The sequence below is a fragment of the Artibeus jamaicensis genome, unplaced genomic scaffold, assembly GCF_021234435.1.
Source record: "Artibeus jamaicensis isolate MK-2021 breed Jamaican fruit bat unplaced genomic scaffold, CSHL_Jam_final contig_233, whole genome shotgun sequence".
Lineage (NCBI taxonomy): Eukaryota > Metazoa > Chordata > Mammalia > Chiroptera > Phyllostomidae > Artibeus > Artibeus jamaicensis.
The window spans coordinates 32,424,187-32,444,480 of record NW_026521486.1 but is presented as its reverse complement, the minus strand read 5'-3'; the positions used below and the strand labels follow the sequence as shown (position 1 = coordinate 32,444,480).

Genomic DNA, 20,294 nt, shown 5'->3' with positions numbered 1-20,294 from the left:
TTGTGATGAAATCCTACCAGGTTAACATGCTCTTTCCTTGTTAACCACCGAGGCTCCTCTGGATGAAATCCTGCAGCCCTAACACAGGGAAAACTTGACTTAACTTCAAGGAAAGTTTTGGATGTCAATGGACCTTTGAAGTCCTTTCAAAAGATGTAAGGACTTCAATGAAAGGTTTGCCTACACAGAGGACAACAGAGGCAGGCCATTTGTAGAAACTCAGTCCATCTAGGAGCAGAAGTTGTCTGGTGAAAATTGGTTCAGGAAGGAGGGGCTAAGTGGAGCATGTAAGTTCAAATTCAGCACAGTGAAATTGAGTCAGTTTAGATGATCAGATTTGTTGTTTTGTGTTTTTACTCCTGCGTTTATAAAAGCAAGCATTGTATTTTTACTACTAGAGAGATCAATCAATTTAATAAGGGTGGTTAAACTAGAGCCACCATATACTATAAAAAATTTAGTAAATACTCAGCACATGGTTTTTGATACATTTAAAAAATATTTAACAAACAAGTATTTTAAAATAAAGATGTCTACAATGGCTATGAATTCAGACTTTGACTCACGAATAAAGACTTCCAATTTATATTAAGTGCATTCTTAGACACCAGATAAGGGAAAGTGGCAATTCTTCAAATAGTTCTTACCACACAATATTTTCCAAATCAAGCTAATAATAATTGCATATTGGGGATCTTTATCTCAAAACATTTCTACAGTGCACATTATGCTGTAACTAAATCATTTTTACTGTGAAAGTTATTGTTTTCTAAGCTGCAAGAAGTGTCAAATTGTGCCACAGGAAGTTAATTATAGCAAATGTATTTAACCACAGCTCCCTGCAGAAGAGCTTCCTTCAAATAGCTGCAGTACATTTATGTATATATAGTTGACATTCCATAAGAAGACTTTTCTTTCTGGAAAATGAGATTGTGTATATGTATTGAAATTACTGTAGAATGCAGTAACACCATCAGGTATGAACCAAAGGATGCTCTCTCTAGCTACAAAAATTGTTATTATACTAACCCATATCCACTGGAGACTTTTAGAATGTTTTTCATCTAAAAGTTGTACTAAGATTTAGCAACAGTTATAACAGGAATGCTAAACACAATATTTTTTTCTAGGAAAAAAAAGAGCACATTGTATTCTGTGTCAATTCCTAATACCTCTTAGGAATCTAAGGATGTTATTTAGTCCACAGATTAAGATCTTAGAGTAAATATAATAAAATATTTTAAAGGTGATGTATCACTAAGGTGTCAGTATGCATAAGGATGAAGTATTCTAGTCATAATTAAAATTTAAATCTAATTATAATTTGAGGCATCCTTTTAATTACATTGCAATATTTTCTTTTCCCAGGAAGATGAGTGGTATAGCATCTTTTATCTGTAATTTTCATTTAATTAAAAATGTAAATAAATCAAACCTCCTTAAAAATATTTGCTTTGCACATATAAAAGAGGATTTATGAAGTTAGGTTTTATCTAGTTAATCCTACTTACTTTGAGCTATAAACATATGATGTATGAATACAAAGGAGTTGAGGTCTAAATTTTCCTAAATATTATGAAACAGAAAAAAAATTGTTACTGGTAATTATCTTTCTTGCCAGTAAAAAAACTCTTTGCTTACTTTTAAGGGAAATCCCTATTAATTCTTCAAAGTCAAGTTCAAATGTCACCTCCTTTGTGTTAAGCTTTCCCTAATTCCCAAAGCCACCATCATGGGTAGGCAACCACACAATAGCCAGTGACTTAAATCCATAAGGGGCATGAAAATATCCCTAGAATTTTACTAAATTCTTGGAGAAGGGTCTGTGCCAGAGTTCCCTCAGAAAGAGAACTGCATGTAGTTAGAAAAACACTTAGGCCACTTCAGGGAGGAGACCAACTACTCCCCTCCCTGAAGCAACATATGTGAGCATCCTGGAGAACTAAATTATTTCCTAAAGATCCAGCTCCCTGGCAAACTTCGATTCTCCTCTGTGAAATGTACAAGTTTAAAGCCAAAATGGGATTCCTGGACCATAGGGAACAGGCCTGACTTTTTCTCTTCCGCCTTATCCCGACAGTGATAGACTTTTTTTCTAAGTGAATATTAAACAAACATTTGCAAACACTGCCTGGTCCCATTTTCTTATACTATTCCAACATCAGACCATTGAATATAAACTAGGAAAGAAGGAATATGAGGGCATGAAAATGTAAATCACAGTGATAAGATGATAAGATTAATGAATAGCAAGCCTTACCCATGAGGTAGGAGCAATTTTGTAGTGAAGAGTGAGCTAGACAATAGGAGGGTTGATCAGAGAATACGAACTTGAATTGAGACTGTAGACAGTTTATAACTATTAGTCATCATGAAGAGGTGGCCATGACAAGAGAGGCAAGAGCTGAGATAAAGGTCATTGGAACAAAGAAGGACAAGAGAAGCAGGGGAGTAGAAGGACTGTCCTCAAAAAGAATGAAATCACTAAGAGTTATGACAGATGATGTTGGAGTCAGTGGCAGTGAGCCAGGAAATCTTCAAGGAATTAGGGAGAGTGGCAACGGCAAGGAGAAGGTAATAGCTGGTTTGATGATTTGATGACTTCAGGCTCAAAGCTGGAGTTATCATCACGAAGAAGACCTGAAAGTAGCAATGAGGAACAAGGAAGGCATCTAACCTCCTCCACACCGCAATAAGAGGTGTCAGTTAAAAGAGGAAGCAGTGTCTTTAGGTATGAAACAGGTTTTTTTCCCTGGTGAAACAGAGTGATGGGAATTTGGCAGTGAAGGCAATGTTCACAGGAGAGGTTTAGGACATGAGGAATTTTTCCTGATTGCTGATTATGAGTCCCAGGAGACAGATCGGGGGTGTGGGGGTAGTATTGAGGAGCAATGGGCCATGGGGTGGTGAAAGGAGATATACAGAGCTATGCCTGTGGAGTTTTGGGATTACCTGGCTGTGTTGATTTCCTTTAGGTACTAAAATAAATAGAGTTAAGGGATGAAATTAAATTACTGTTGATGATTTCAAAGCTGATGGTTGTGATTAGGCGCTAAATGTAGTGTAGGAAGAGGGTAGATGGGTCAGCCAGGATCTATGGCACCCCAGGGTGTTTTCTTTATCCCCACCAGTGCAGAGGCCATGACAAGGTGGTCTCGGTCATCACACTGGGACCTCTGCAGCACCCTCTCTCAACAACTGGTGCACTCAGGGCAGGAGATTTTACCCTGAGTTTCTAGGCTCTTAACTCCTATGGCAATATATCCTTTTTTACTTTAAAAAATGGAGATCCATTAAATATTTTTGAGGCTAGGAATGATAAAATTCAAGTAGAGTTTTAGGGAAATCCACTAATATTTATTTTTAACAAATTATTTAATTTTTAGAGATGAGGGAAGGGAGGGAGAAAGAGAGGGAGAGAAAGCATCAGTGTGAGAGAGAAACATCAATCAGTTGCCTCTCTCATACATGGCCTGACCAGGCACTGAACCTGCAACTCAGGCATGTGTCCTGACCAGGAATCGAACCAGTGATCTTTTGCTTTGTGAGATGATGCCCAACCAAGCAACTGAGCCACACTGGTGAGGACTCTATTAGTTTTTTTTTTTTTGGGAGACCCCGGCGCGCCTGTTTGTCGCATATCCATGAGCAAGCCAGGGCTTTCTATTAGTTTTTAAAAGTTGGTCTCAGAATAGGCAGTGAAAAAACCTTAATTTTATTAGTGCAAGTGGAAACAAAGAGAAAACAGAAAGCTGCAGATTACTTAAAAAAAAGGAGTATTTACAGCTATACAAGGGGGAATAGAGAAGAATCCTGAATAAATATAAGGTTTCGGGTTTGAGACTCTGAGTAGATAGCAGCTCCATTAATTAAGACAAAATAAAAGAAAATGAGTTTGGTAGAAATAGAATAATATTTTAATTCAATACACAATGAATTTGAGGTCTCCAAGAAACATTCACCTATAGATGCCTAAAAGGATTTGTTTTTTAAGAATAAAGATGCTGCCTTGGCTGGTGTGGTTCAGTTGGTTGGAGCATCAACCCATATACCAAAAGGACTGGAGGTGGATTCCCGGTGAGGGCACATACCTAGGTTGGGGGTCCAAGCCTTAGTTAAGCTTGGAGACATGTGGGAGACAACCAATTGATGTTTCTCTCTCATATCAATGTCTTCCTCCTCTCTCTCTCTCTCTCTCTCTCTCTCTGTAAAACCAATTAAAATATTTTGAAAAGTAAATAAGTAAAGATGTTTCTGTGTATATTATGAATAAGGCACTTACTGTTCTTTGTTTCAGTCTGTACCTTAAAGGATTTTTGTATAGCAAACAACCTTGGAAGACAGAACACGTCTCCCTCCAGAGCAAAGGGAAGACATGTATACTGCCTATTATAAAAGATTCAGCTTCCCTAAGTTCAATATTCCTCTCATGTGATACAACCTACCAGTGTGCAGGTATTACCTAGCTCTCTTGGCATCATTGAATAAGATCTGGGGTCCAGGGAAGTAGCACAAAAAATGCCAACACTCTGGCTTCTGCCAGTGCTGTAATAAACTACCCATTTTCTCTGACCCAGGAATCTCGTGTCTTCTAATAGCATCAATAAAACTATGGCAGGTTAACATGTTCACTTACAAGTTTAGAAAAATCTTAAACCCTTAACAGTTCTTGACATTTATCTTTAAAATAGCACAACATTTTAATTTATATAAAGCATCTTACTTTTTGCAATATCAGATGTCAACATATTAAGGTCTTAACAATAAACTGACAGTCTCTAACATTTTTCAGACCCTTAGCATATTAATACATTAACTCTGACGGCTAAAAAAAATAATTGTCAGCATTCTGTGGAAGGAAAAATCAAAACACCGCTCACACATGATTGTGTTACTATTACAATTATTTGGCATCTAAAGCATTATTTTGTATATGGGCCCAGTAAAATGTGAAATGAATCTAATTGGCTAAAATCTGATGAAAAATATTTAACTGAACTTCTCAGAAGTCCATTATCCATTGTAACATAAATAAACAGTATAACAGAAGTCCAAGGAGAGTAAATATCAAAAAGAGCCAAATAATGATGCCCTTTAAATATGTCTATATCCTAATCCCCAAAATGTGGAGATGTTATTCTACATGGCAAAAGTGATTTTGCAGATGTGGTGAAGTTAAAGATCTTGATATGAGGAGATTACCTTGGATTATCTGAGTGTGCTTATTATAATCACAAGCATCTTTATAAGGGAACAATGGAGGCAGGAGAGTCAGAATCAGAGAAGATATAATGATGGAAGTAGGGGTAAGAGAGAGGAAGAGAGAATGAGATTTAAAGATGCTATGTGGCTGGCTTTCTGGATGGAGGAAGGGGCCATAACCTAAGGAATGCACAGCCTGTAGAAGCTAGAAAATTCAAGGAAATGGATTTTACCCTACAGCCTCCATTAAGAAGGAACTGCACCCTACTAACACCCTGATTCTGAGACCTCTGACTTCTCCACAGATGCAAAAAAACCCCAAGTTTGTATTTTTTAATCTACTACATTCCTAATAATTTAACACAGTCTTTTTTTAAACATTTATTTTTTTATTTTATTGATTATGCCATTACAGTTGTTCTATTCCCCCCTTCATTCCCCTCCACCCTGCACCCCCACTCCCCTACCATTCCCCCCCTTTAGTTTATGTCCATGTGTCTCAAGTTCTTTGGATTCTATATTTCCCATACTATTCTTGCCCTCCCCCTATCTATTTTCTACCTACCGTCTATGCTATTTATTTGCTGTACCTTCTCCCCCCTTCTCCTCCCACTCCCCTGTTGCTAACCCTCCATGAGATCTTCATTTCTATGGTTCTGCTCCTGATCTAGCTGTCCTTTTAGCTTGCTTTTATTTTAGATGTGGTTGTTAATAACTGTGCATTTGCTGTCCTTTCACTGTTCATATTTTTTATCTTCTTTTTCTTAGATAAGTCCCTTTAACATTTCATATAATAAGGGCTTGGTGATGATGAACTCCTTGAATTTGATCTTATCTGAGAAGCACTTTATCTGCCCTTCCATTCTAAATGAAAGTTTTGCTGGATAGAGCAATCTTGGATGTAGGTCTTTGGATTTCATGACTTGGAATACCTCTTTCCAGCCCCTTCTTGCCTGTAAGGTGTCTTGAGAAATCAGCTGACAGTCTGATGGGAACTACTTTGTAGGTGACTGTCCCCTTAGCTCTTGCTGCTTTTAGGATTCTGTCCTTCATTTTAATCTTGGCTAATGTAATTATGATGTGCCTTGGTGTGTTTCTTCTTGGGTCCAACTTCTTTGGGACTCTCTGAGCTTTCTGGATTTCCTGGAAGTCTATTGCCTTTGCCAGAATGGGGAAATTCTCCTTTATTATTTGTTCAAATAAGTTTTCCACTGGTGGCTGTGCCTTTCCCCCTTCTGGTACCCCTATAATTCGGATGTTGGAGCATTTAAAGATGTCCTGGAGGTTCCTAAGTCTCTCCTTAACACAGTATTAACAGAGAACATCTTTGGTTATTTTTATGCTTAGATTGTTTGCTATTTCTCATGTACATCCTTTGGAAATTGCTTTCAGAAAAGTAGAAGAAGTAGAGAGAGTTGAAAGGGAAAGAGAGAGAGTTGTGCCCTAAACAATAAAAAAATAAATTTTAAAAATACACCTCTGAAACTTCACAGTTAAACCAATGAACAATACAGAAATGCTTTTCAAGGGTCATGATTGGCTTACAAGAGGAAAATAAGTGGAACAAACGTAGCTGTACATAGCAGAAAAAGGAATCAGACTTCTTCAAATCTCCCTGACTAGATGGTTTTCTTAGTAACCAGTTAAGGCTGGGATTCTAACTACATTGTCTGGTAATTTTCTCTATGCCAAAGGAGGTCTTGATACAGGGGGTCGAAACGAAGGTCCAGCCAGGAAGCATATATTGCAGCATGCACATGGGTGTGCTATTTGTACAGCTTTCAGGCATGAGACACAAAGTACTTGATAAAATATAATCCCTGTGATGTGGTCTAACACTCAACTGAAAAAAAAAATACAATGTTTATAAGGAGAGTGTTGATATAAGTCACTAGGACAGAACTCCAGACAGTAGAGGGTGGGGATTTGAGAAGAATGTGGGAGGGACGATCTAAAGTAATTTTTTTATGTTAACACAGTTTCACACGATTTCTGTGCTCTCAGACACAAAGGACCTAGGGAAGAGCTGAGAGCTGGCCAGAGCTGCCCCAGAATGGCAGACTCTGCCCAGTGCTGAGCTGTCAGTACGAACGCACTAACATGCATTTTCTGTACATGTTGCTGAGCAGTCTTGAGTTACCTATTCAGAAAATGCCTAAACTTCAGCTGCTCTCACTTACGCTTCATTGGATTGCCCTCCCTAGAAACCATTGCTCCTGTGGATCATCACACAGCTCCAAAACCTCAGGAGTGTCCTCTAGCGACTGACTTTCACCAGGCTCATTTCTTTGTCTTCTTACACATAGTTAACACTCCTTATACAGTTTTCTGCCTCTTCTTGGTTTCAAAGTGTAGAGCTCATTTCAATATTTGATACTTTTAGTAGAACCCAGAATGTTAAACCAGTTCAACTTCACAATAAGCTTTTACTATGTGCTGGAAACTCTGCTAGGCATAAAGAGATCATGCTCTTTGGTGCAAAAGAATTGACAATTGAATAATACTTCAGCTCTTTCTATATCATGCACCCTCTCTTCCACAACTAGAAGGGCAAGGGAAATACAGTTCCTGTCCCCACAAGCCTGCATACAGTTCATCCTCCCATATGGCTACATGGCTGGAGAGATGCTTTACTTTTCTCAGTTATGTTCAGTCTGTCACTCAACCCACAGGACCATCATCTGTGGGGTCTAACAGGACTCACTCTGTGAACATTCTTTTATGATAAAATTCCTCTATTTGGCAAAGGGGGGAAGTATAAAATTATATTTCCCACCTTCCCTTAATCAAATTTTATTTTTATCCTATACTTCTGGGTCCAGTGGACTGAACATTCATGAGTTATTATGTTTCCAAGAAAGCCACATAGATTTCAAGAAGAGCAACACAAGAGGTCATCACAGAGTCCCTAGCATTTTTTTAACTTTGAATCAAAATATGTACACTATCATTGCCTTTTTTCCTAGAAATCAGCATTCCTAAACATTTTTCAGTGACAAAGCTCAGAGCTACATGTATGTTAAAAGCAACACCAAGCCTCCAACAAAAATTTAAAAGAAAACTAATATTTCTTACCAAACAGGCTCGTACATAGAAAGAAAAGCACATATATTTTTACCAAAATTGTCATAGAATAGATTCAAAACCTTTCCACATCAAATGAAGAGTCATTTCATGGCCTGTTTTGGTTTGACATACACAAGCAGTTACAGGTGTAAGGGTTTTTCTATGCTTCAGATGAAAAACCTCTGAAGTAAGTAGTCTTTCTTCATTTGGCATCTTATTTTTGCACATGAAGTGTTTTGGATTGGAAAGACAGTTATGGTGGTGATCAGTGGTAGTGTTCTTTTCCTAACCTGGCTTGGAAAGCTGCCATTCCTCTGGATTCTGTGAAAACACACTGAATCCCATGACCCTGCCCCTCTCAGCGTACAGTACCATCCTCTCACGGAGACGCCAGGACTTTCCTATACTATGGTCTCTCAGACAGTTGCTGTCTTTCCTACTGCAGTCAAGCCAGACTTTCTTGCAGCCTGGGCATATTTTCCACTTCAGTGTGCAGTGCCAAAATCATTCCATAAGGCCTGCTCCACGTTCTCCTGTCAGATAAGCTTCAGCCTGATGCAGTGGATTAGCATAGAGCAAGAAGACCACAATCTTCTAAAACTGGCAGCACAGCCTCCTAAGTTGAACAGTGCAATGAATATACCCTTCCAAAGTGAAAGGTAAAATAGATTTTCCAAAAAGATACACATTTTATAAGATGACTTAGAGAACTTATTTAAAAATAAATTTTAAATGTGATTATTTTATACCTACAAAACCATAGGAATTTTCCATCACTTAAAGTTATCAACCAATAGCAGCATTTTCAAAGCTGCCCTTTGTTCATTATATTATGTTTACTTCTTTGGCATCTTCACAAATATAAATGTCCATGGGCCAAGGTCCTTCTGTCAGTATGCATTGCTTTAGCAACAACCAAAGGGAAAAACCATGCCAGACTCGAACAACCTAGAACAGTAGCCAGCAATGACAACTGACCACTGTGGCATGGGATAAATATCTTCCATAAAGTCAAACTACAGATAACAAAGTCTGCCTGTAAAACAATTATTTCTGAATACCCATTGCCTAGTAGCTTGACTGGCAAAAAGTATATTTATTTATTTATTGAACGAATGAATAAATGAATGAATGAGAAAATGACTAAATGAATGAGCACCTCCATTTTCCTCAAAGCTGTTCATTTAATAAATTCTTGACCACATTCCAGGTCCTTGGCTCACAAGTTCTCTGTGTTGACTACTCTTACCAAACCACTTTAAGTCTGTATAAATACAAACCATGTTGAGTTTGCATTCTGCTTAAGTTATATTGTTCTGTGGGGTTTTCTTCTTAAAAAATGGATTTGCCTAACAAGGGCTTCCAGAAAAGGATCCTGGCAAAATTTGAGATATTAGAATCTCCAAGCTCTTAAAAAAAGAAAGCTTTGTGTCACTAAGAGAACGAGGAATGATTCTTCTCAATTTTAGTGTTGCTTGTTTCAGGAGACATCTTTGAACCTTTACCTCCCTTTCTCTTGTACTTCTACCCCTGCCTTAAATATTTCTCCCTGCATCTCCCCAAATTGTGCACTGTCTTTTCATTGTCTCCCTTCCTGGACTGTGGAATTGGGGTCTGCAATGACTGAGAATTATTCTTGGTACCATCTGTTTCTGGCATAGATACTGGTACTTAGGGAGTGCTCAATTCGTGTCTAGACAAGTAAATGAAGGACTGAACCATGATAGTATATTACCTGAGATATTTATTCAACTAGAAGCTGGAAAATGTTTGGATTCTTGAAGAGTGGGAAAGTTACTTTCTTCTGTTTAGAGCAGCGATTTTCAACTGCTGTGCTCCAAAAATTTTTAAAACATGCAGTACCTGATTATTTAGTCAGGGGCACTGACCTCTTTTCCTTTAGATTGTCAAAAAAAATGACAACGACCAACACAACAATAGCCATCCATTACATATGAATCAAAATGATACCTATTTTTGTCAGATCTGTAAAAAATATAACATTTTTTGGTGTGCTGCAGAATTTTAATAATTAGTTTATGTGTGCCATGAGATGAAAAAAAGTTGAAAATCACTGGCTTGGGGAAAAGATCAAAGGCTTTCAGCCTGAGAAGAAGCCTCCATATGGTTTTTATTGTAATCTTTTTTTCTCCTACTGATTAAAAATAAAAAAGAGAGAGAGTCCAAAATAATCTAAGAGACTGGCAGAACTGTGAAAAGACTGTGAAGCCATATTTTTTTAGGGCCTTCTGGCAACCCTTGTCAATCCAGGCAAAGCTGGCCCGAGGCCCGAGGCCATCAGCTCTTAGATGCATCGATGGACAGCTTGCCTCTTGAGGACATGCTTCAGGAGGTCCTCAGAGGCTGCTCTGTCAACTCTGCTCTCTGTTCCTGCCATTTCTCCCTGTCTAGCACTCAGCAGGGCCCACGGATGCCCTTTTGCTCCGTGGTCTTTCCAGCAAATTTAGTAGAGCCACTATGCTGCCTTGCAACCTGGATTCTGCCTGAATCCCTGCCAATCCCCTGGCCTGATTCCTCTTATTTTGTCTGTCTACCTTGTCCTTTCACTTTGTTTCCCTTGCAGAGATTTTGATTCATATCCTGATCTTGAACAAAATCCATCCCTTCCCCATGCACAAATTTCTTCTACCTGGAAAAATCTGGCAGGTGTATGTATTCAAAGCAGTCAGTTTTTGCACAGCAAAGGAAACTATGGACAAAACAAAAAGGCAACCTACAAAGTGGGAGAAGATATTCACCAACAATACATCCAATAAATGGTTAATATTCAAAATTTAGAAAGAACTCATAATAACTTAATACCAAACAAATAAACAATCCAATTAAAACATGGATAGAGGACCTGAATAGACACTTCTCTGAAGAGGACAGACAAATGGCCAACAGGCATATGAAAAGATGTTCACCATCACAAATCATCAGAGAAATGTAAATTAAAACCATAATGAGATATCACTTCACACCTGTCAGAATGGCTTTCATCAATAAATCAATAAATAACAAGTGGTGCAGATATAGAGAAAAGGAAGCCTCATCACTATTGATAGGAGTGTAAATTGGTGCAGCCACCAGGGAAAACAGTATTGAGTGTCATCAAAAAATTAAAAATAGAACTACCAGATGATTCAGCAATTTCACATTTGGGTATTTATCTAAAGAAATCCAAAACACTAGTTCAAAAAAGATATATGCACACCTATGTTCGTTGCAGCATTATTTACAGTCACCAACATATAGAAGCAACCTAAGTGTCAATAGATGAGTGGATAAACAAGATGTGGTACTTATCTACAATGGAGTAGTACTTAGCCATAAAAAGGTAATGAAATCTTGCCATTTGCAGCAATGTGGATATACCTAGAGGGTATTATTATAAGTAACATAAGTCAGACCAAGAAAGACAAATGTCATATGCAGAATTAAAAAATAAGCAAAATAGAAACAGACTCATAGATACAGAGAACAAACTGATGGTTGCCATGTGGGAGGGAGTTTGGGAGGATGGGGAAAAAGAAAAAGGGATTTAAAAAATACAAATTGGCAGTTACAAAACAGTCCTGGGGATATATTATGTAATAAGTATTTATGGTACCAGGTGGGTACTAGACTTATTGGGGGTGGGGGAATCATTTTGTAAGTTACGCACCTGAAAATAATATTGAATGTCCATTACAATTTAAAAATAGAAATAATTTTTTTAAAAAGCAAAGGCATCAGATAAAGTGCTCTGCATGTGCAGGTATTAAAGACCATAAAGGCAACAAGTTCACATTTGAGGAAGACAACCAGGTCAACAGGAAATGGAGAAAATGAGCAGGAAGTCTGTTATGGGGAATTAAAAGCTGAAGTCAAGAATTAGTGTCATGGAGGGAGGGCCAGGAAGTCAAAGAACCTGGGCAGCAGCTACAGGTTTCAGCAACATGCCCCTGTTTCTGCATCAATTCTTTGCTTCTGCCAATAAATTTGTGATTATGCCCTATTAGTGAAAAGGAAGGAGCACGGGAGAACTCTTTTCAGTTTGAATAAGGACTCTTCACACTTGTGTTTTTGTGTTGGACTAATTTCCTAACCTCTTGGCCTTGATTTCTTCTTATGTAAAATGGAATGAATAATACCTACATTAAGAAGTTTTCCTGGGCATTAAGTGAGATAATATTAGACAAAGCATTGGCAGAGCCCTGTTCAACAGAAAGCTCTCAATGAGTATTAGCTCTCCTCATTATTATAATGAAAGCGATAGTGTTTTGTGTGATGAGCATGGGCCATGCTGATAGGAGTTAAGGATTCAGGATCCCCTAAACAATAACTAAAGGAGCCAGCAGAATAACATTGGATGATAGGTATCTCTGAAGTGGAAAGATATTAAAAGTTTAGTTATTTTTCTTTAGCATTATTCTTCCAGATTTACTGAGGCATAACTGGCACACAATAAACTGCATATTGAAAGTCTACAATTTGATGAGTTTTGACATATGCAGACACCCCTGGAGCCATCAGCACAATCAAGATAATGAGCATATGCATCACCCCCAAAAGTTTCCTCCTGTTCCTTCACAACTCCCGCTCACTTCTCCCTGTCCTACTGCCTATCATCCGCAGGCAACCACTGATCTGCTTTCTGTCACTGTGGATTAATTTACATTTTTCTGGAATTTATATAATGGGATCGCACAGTATTCGTTCTTGTTCAAGGGGTATTTGGCATCACTGACTCAGGGAAATTATTTTGAAATCAATCTATAATGTCGTTTGTGTCGACAGCTCATTCCTTTTAATTGCTGAGTAGTATTCCATTATAGAGCATGATTGGTTTATTCGCTCATTGGCTTGTGGACATGTGGGTTGCTTCCACAGTTTAGAGCTGTTACAAATAAAGCAGCTTTGAATGTGCATGTACAAATCTATGTATACACCCTGACTTTCACCTAAGTAAATTCTAGGACTAAAATGGCTAAATCATATGATAAATGCAGGCGTAAGTTTTTAAGAAACAGCCAAACTCTTTTCCAAAATGGTTGTACCATTTGCATAGTTAATAGTCAAAGACTTACCTTTTGAATTATTTTATTCTAAAAAAAAAAAAAAAAAACAGCTTTGCGGGCCTGCAAACCAGACAATCGCAGTTTGATTCCCAGTTAGGGCACATGCCTGGGTTGCAGGCCAGTTCCCTGCAGGCCAGTTCCCAGCAGGGGATGCGCAAAGGGCAACCATACATTGATGTTTCTCTCCCTTTCTCCTTCCCTTCCCCTCTAAAGATAAATAAATAGATTTTAAAAAATAGCTTTGTCTTTTGTCTCTATACAGACTGAGTTTGCTGGCTGAGTCCGTGGGTCTGATCTGTCTTGGAAACAACCTAATTGTTTATTCCTCTGGGGGAATAAACTTTTAAAAATGCAAACCTACATATTTAAAGAAATCAAATAATAAAACCAGGCATCATAACAACTATTGGGCAAGGCATTTATTTACTTAAATTCAAACTGCCTCTTTTAAGATCCAATAGGGAAGGCCTGGATCGAACAGCCCACAATACGCTGAACAAATCACCTGTTAACCCTCATCCCACAGCCTTCCCGCCAGCCTCTGCATCATTGCTACCCTCTCAGACTGAGAGAAGGCATGAGTTAGTGCCACATCAGAGGCACCATTCCATTTTTTTTCTCAAGGTTACCTATAGACTTTACCTGTGAGGGTCCACAGCAACTGCCCAAAAAGTGAAGGAATTCTCAAATAAGACTCAAAAATTCACAGTATTGTTCAAAAGAACTGGTCATCTCAATCCCAAAAGCTTAAAAAATCTCTAATCTAAGAATCTGCTTTAAAGAGGAAAAAAATCCAGTGGTATCACTGGATGCTTTAATAACAGAATGATCAGCACCCCTGCATTTTTGGCTGGCAGCTGCTGGTGGAAATCACAGTCCTCTCCCTCCACATCCCCCTCCTACACCCGCAGCCCATTCTCTCTCCCTCTCTCTCTCTCTCTCTCTCTCTCAGTCATGGGAACTCTGGTTTCCTAAACAAAGGAAAAAGGAGATTTTGCCGAAGAAAAGGGCCAGGAAAGTTGAAGAGGAAAATGAAAGGTAAAAGCTCATGAACTGGGTTTGAGCACCTTCGTTTACAGCAGTGAAGGCCAGAAGCTATTCGAGAGGGACTCGGAACCCCAAGTGTAAGTCAGGCTTCTTCAGAGCCAAAGCACAAAGGTGTTGACTCACTGTCGGGCATGAAAACAATAATCATGGTACCCTGAGCCCATAACATGGGGAACTTTCAGAGGCTGTTCCTTGGACATGGATATTGGTCTACCAAGCAAGAAAGAAACTTCACCAAGTAACTTTGCAGGCAGTGAATGTGGGTTGTAACAGCAATAGTGATAAAAAGAATAGCTAACATTTATTAAGCTCTGCTGTATATTAGGTATCAGCTAAATGTCTTATGAATATCATTTCATTGTACCCTCCGAATGAATGTATTGTGACAGCATGAAGTTAGGTAACTTGCCTGGGCCACACAGCTGGTATGTGTTGGAGCCAAAATTCTGTGCAGTCAGTGTGCTTGTAGTACCCACGCTCCCAGGGAAAGGAGGATGGGGTGGGAGGGGATGAGATGCCCGTGGCACTGCAGTTGGCTGGCAGTTGTATGAGAACATGTGGGGCCCCATTTGGGATCTCTCAGAAATCAGGAGTGGGTACTCTGAAGAAAGAGGGAGGTCCCCTACGATTATGCAGATATGGACTGTCCAGCACAGCCAACTGGGCACCAAAAACCCTGGCACATGTCAATTCCAGCAAAACACCTTACCCACAGAACTATGTCTACTAGGGATTACCCTTTTTGAAAGTGTGTAATAATTTTAGAGTATGTTGTTTGTAATGGAAGGTGTAATTCAGTCAGTCCTCAACATCCCTGAAAGCAGACATGCCAGTGTAATAATCTCAGGCACACCTGCAGCAGGAGCACTGGCTGAAGCAGTTACTAGAGAGAATGTTCAAGCACAACTGACAGAGGAAAGCAGCCACCTGACAGTGTCTGAACTCAAGGCGGACGGTAGTCATCAAAAGCTCCTTTCCTGAAAGGGATCTTTTCAACCATGAAAGTAATGACCTCCCAGAGAGATTTGAAGGTTTAGGGGACCGATTACTTTGAGGCCTGAGAAGAAATCTGTCTCTGACCTGAGAGTTTTTCCAGCTTCAAGTCCCAACTTCAGGCTTAAGGAAGAAGCAAGTAATTAAGCTCTGCCAAGGGCCAGGACTGAGCTCCAGTTCCATTCCTCTGGCTTGCCCTCCTGCTCCTCTTTGCCAGGAGTGCCCTAGGCCCCTTTGTCACCCACCAGGTCTGTGTCTCATTTTGGAAGACACACAGTCCAGCACCTCCTTGAAAAGACCTTTTCCCACACTTCTGTGTGCCCACTCTGCCCCAGCCGGTGGCTCTCCGGAGGTCCTGTGACCATGGAGCATATTAATTTGTTCTCCAGTCTATCTCCCCAGACTAGGCAGAACATTCTTTAAAGGCAGGAATGCTATATTATTCACCTCTGGCTCAGTGCTGGGAACAATATTTTTTTAAAGGAAGGGAGGACAATGAAGAGTTGGTGTAAGCTTCGGCAAAGGAAATCAAACTTGCAAGAAATCCTAGTCTCTTTTCTGATTCTCTGTACCTTCCTCTAGGCCAGAATTGCTCCTCCCTAACTCTAGGGTTTAGGAAAACTGGTAATAATATGTGACAGATGGACATTGTCCTCAGAATATCTTCAGTAAGCCCCAGGACTCAAAGGCACCCAATTGACAGTTCCCATGATGGATGAGATTACTCAAAAAGGAGAGACAGGCCAGAGCAGGCAATGTGAGGGCTGATGCAGACAGACCAGGGCAAATAGGAAATTTCAGGATGTCAGAACAGAGAATGTCAATGTAACCCCTATTCCTATCTAATACACTGCAAAACAGGCCAGAGCCCTGTTCAGGAATGACTTCAAATTTGGCATATAAAGATAAGACCCTCCTGACAATGAAAGTTGGTACCACAGTATTGCCACCCTCATCACCAAAAGTTTGGGCATTCTTTTGATATGCAGACATACATATCAAGAACAACTTTCCCCATATTCCTTTTAAGAAATGGGTAAAGGGAGAGCAAGAGGAGTGTTGGTTCAGAATATATGTACCCTGGCATCTTTTGATTTTATTCCCTCTGCCTTGCCAGAGTCTCAACCATGCTAGTAAGATCTTTACCTTCCTAAGCATTCAATGCATAGGTCCATCAGAGCATGGACCACTCCTTTGAGCTTTTAAGAATAATATTTAAGAAAATGTAAAATAACACAAAAATATAACTAATGTTAATTATATGTAAGATTTTGTAAAAGAGGGTATAGGCCTTCCTGAGGCTTAATCATACCTAAAAAAAGGTGTTGTTGTTGGGTGGCCAGGAGGTGGATGTTAATTTACCATATTGATTCCTCTGCTACCTCCCTTGAGCTATAAATTGACATTAATTATTCATAGCCTAGAGCTGTCTTCTATCAGGAGAAATTTCTTCCATTAAGACTTAATGTATCAGCTCAACACTTCAGAAAGTTGAGGTCCGGGCTATTGAGAGGTGGGGATGCACTCTAATCATGTCAGTGTGAGGACGAGGCTGATGTCTCTGCCAGGACGATAAGGGAAATAGAGTGCAACTGACGAGGGAGAGAGAAGCAAACTAACAAAAATCCTTCTCCTGCCTACATTATTTATAGAGAGAATCATTATCATTATCATTATCACCATCCAGATAAAAAGACTCTCGGCTTGGATGAACACCCAAGATCATCTTCCTCAATAATAAAGGATTTGGTCCCCCCTCCTCAGACAGCTTTTCTGCCTACCCTTCGTGTTTTTAGTATTTCCTGACTAGGACAAATATGCTCATGAAAAATATTCCCTGATCTGGCTCCACCATAGGGAACTGACCACAGGTCATGGACCATGGAATGACATACTACATTATCATCCAATCACACACAAAAATAATAAACACGAGGAGCTAGCTATGGGGTCTTGAAAGCATAGACCTCATAGCCAGCTCTGTCTTTGAAGTTTCACTTTTTTGTTCAATACTGACGTGGTGTTGTTCTTAGCCTATGACCTGTGTGCCGTCCCCTGCAGACGGTGAAGATCTGAGGGCCATTGTTGTGGAGTGTGTTCATTAGATATGAAAAAAGAGACTGTGAATGAATGAAACAAAATGTCAACTCCCTTCGGGTTCTTTAAGAATAAAAGCAAGCAAGCCAGATATCGAATACTGCTAGGTTTTATGTGCAGTAGGAGACAAAACCAATGTTGTCTATTAAATGTACTCTGTCAAAGGGGAAAGGAAAGAGAAAGTGATCTTCGAATTAAGATTTTTTATGATGTTTGCCAAATCTAGGTGATATTGCTACATCCTTTTTAAAATAAAGTACCATTTATACCATGTGTAGAGTATATACCAAAGGCTCCATGTGACTTTGAAAGGGGATGAAATTCCTCAACAGATGGAGAAAGAATAGATGCCACAGACAGAGATAATCCATATGCTAGAGAATGTTGCTAAATAGCTCACTTCATGGAATGGAAAGGTCAGTTGTTAGAATGAAAATTCAAATTCAGCCGGCCCATCTCTGAGTTTCTGTCTTTCTTCACTTATTCTTTCAAATGCTGTCTGCCAGCGCTGCACTTGGCCTTACAGATACAGTAATGAGGAAGAACACATCCCTACCCTCAAGAAGATGACAGTCCAGCTGAGTTTGACTGCCTATCACACCCTTGTCACTCTAATTCATTCTCATCAAGGACATATAATAAATCCTGATCCTTATTTTATTTTTAATATATTTTATTGATTATGCCATTACAGTTGTCCCATTTACCCCCTTCATTCCCCACCACCCTGCACCCCCTCCCCCACCATTCCCCCCTTTAGTTTATGTCCATGTGTCACAAGTTCCTTAGATTCTATATTTCCCATACTATTCTTATTCTTCCCCCTATCTATTTTCTACCTACTGTCTTTGCTACTTAGTCTCTGTACCTTCTCCTCCTTTCACTCCTCTGTTGCTAACCTTCCATGTGATCTCCATTTCTATGGTTCCGCTCCTGATCTAAATATCTCTTAGTTTGCCCACTTAGTTTGCTTTTGTTTTAGGTGTGGTTGTTAATAACTGTGAGTTTTCTGTCCTTTCACTGATCCTTATTTTAAACACCACTATTTCTTCATCAATCCCTTCCTTAATCCTCAACAGAACTAGAAGTTAACAGTAGTCCTCCAATTAATGTCCACTGCTCGCCTCCTACTCCCACCCATCCAGGAAGGTTTTTCTTTATACACTTAGCTTCTCCCTCTCTCCCACCCAAAAGGAGATGCCTAGTTTTCCTGTTCACTTACTTTTGTGGAAAAGAATTGGGAGAATGTGTAGAAAGTGACTGGGATGGAGGGTAGTGAAGGAAAGGGAGACAGGAGAAGAACAAAAATAGGTGCCTCACCCCAGACTTAGAGGATGGGCTGGGGGCCAAGTCCGGAGCTGTGTTACGGGCTTTTCTTCTCCCACTGCAGCCACTGCCGTGAGCATGCTCAGGTTTCAGAAGAAGCTTACCCCCAGTGTCCTTCACTGAAGCCAAAAAAAAGATCTGATTTTGGACCTCAGTGAGACCAATGAAATAGCTGATGCCAACTCCTGTTAACAGATCCAGAAGCTGATCAAAATGGGTTGACTGTCCAGAAACCTGTGACTGTCCATCCCTGGCTGGATGCTGGCAAAACACCCGGGCCTGCCAGGAGGCAGGCATATCAGCACAGGTGAGTGAAAGAGGATCGTCAGTGCTCATGTGCCTGAGAAGGTGACCTGAATGAGGAAGATGAGAATTCTGTGCCAGTTGCACAGGACACACTGTGAATCTAAGAACAGTGACTGCCACGTGGATCACAGCCGAACATGAAAATGAATGGGAGCGCATTTAAAGCAAGCGGGCTCTCATGGACTGCATCCTCAAGCTGAAGGCAGACAAGGCTCGCAAAAAGCTCCTGGATGACGGGCTGAGGCCCGCAGGTCTAATACCAAGTAGGCACACCAGTGCTGTGAAGAGCCCTTCCAGGCCAAACCATCGAGACTCTGTCCAAGGAGGAAGAGACCAAGATATACAGCTCCTTCTCTTCTGTCTTTTAGTAGCCTTGGTAATTACACACATGTCATTCCATAAAACTTTATCTGCCTTAAACAAAATGAGTGAGGGGATAAGAGAGAAGCCATAGGCAGGATGGGAAAGACACGGGTGAGAAAATGAAGGAGAGATTTAAAAATATTGCCCTGGATTATGACTTTGATTCCTTCTTCACACTATTCAAGAGACGTGAGTAACAACTGGAATCAATTCCATTTGTCTTCTCACTGGGCCATAAGAGCATCAAAGGCTTTCAAGTTAGTGTGGTACTTACTCGAATTTCCAATTGAAATCATGAGACATGGAGAAACAGAGAGACTTGTAGGATTTTGCAGTCACTTAGGCAAGGGTTTCTGATTAGAACCTGGATCTCTAAGCTCAAGGCCTTGAACCTGTTTTCACTAAGAGCACAGACTCTGGAGTCAAACTGCTTCTATTCAAATCACAGCCCTGCCACTCACTAACATTCCTTAGTTTCCCTAATGACAGTTCCTACATGAGAAGGCAGCTGTGAGGATACATATGTTAATATATAAGAAAATCTTACAACGGTCATGGTAAGTACCCAATAAATGTAGGTAACAGTACGGGCAGTCCCAGTAATAATAGTAATAGTAATAGTAATGATTGTAGAAATAGTGATAGTAGTAATATTAGTATAAGTCATTTTGCTCCAAGTCTTTAATTTTGGTAAAAAAAATTACAAACTTTGTGCTGGCTTCTTATATATACATGGGAATATTATAAACCACTTAAGCTTACTAGAGGTACATTATAATCTTTAAAAACAGCTCACCTCCCTTCCAAAATTAAAGGTACATGTAATCTCTT

At 39.7% G+C, this 20,294-nt stretch overlaps 1 pseudogene; it reads left to right on the top strand.

Moving 5' to 3' along the window:
- The first annotated feature begins 2,385 nt into the window (after nucleotides 1–2,385).
- Nucleotides 2,386–19,468, top strand: LOC128626803 (60S ribosomal protein L19-like; annotated as a pseudogene).
- Nucleotides 19,469–20,294: the final 826 nt, after the last annotated feature.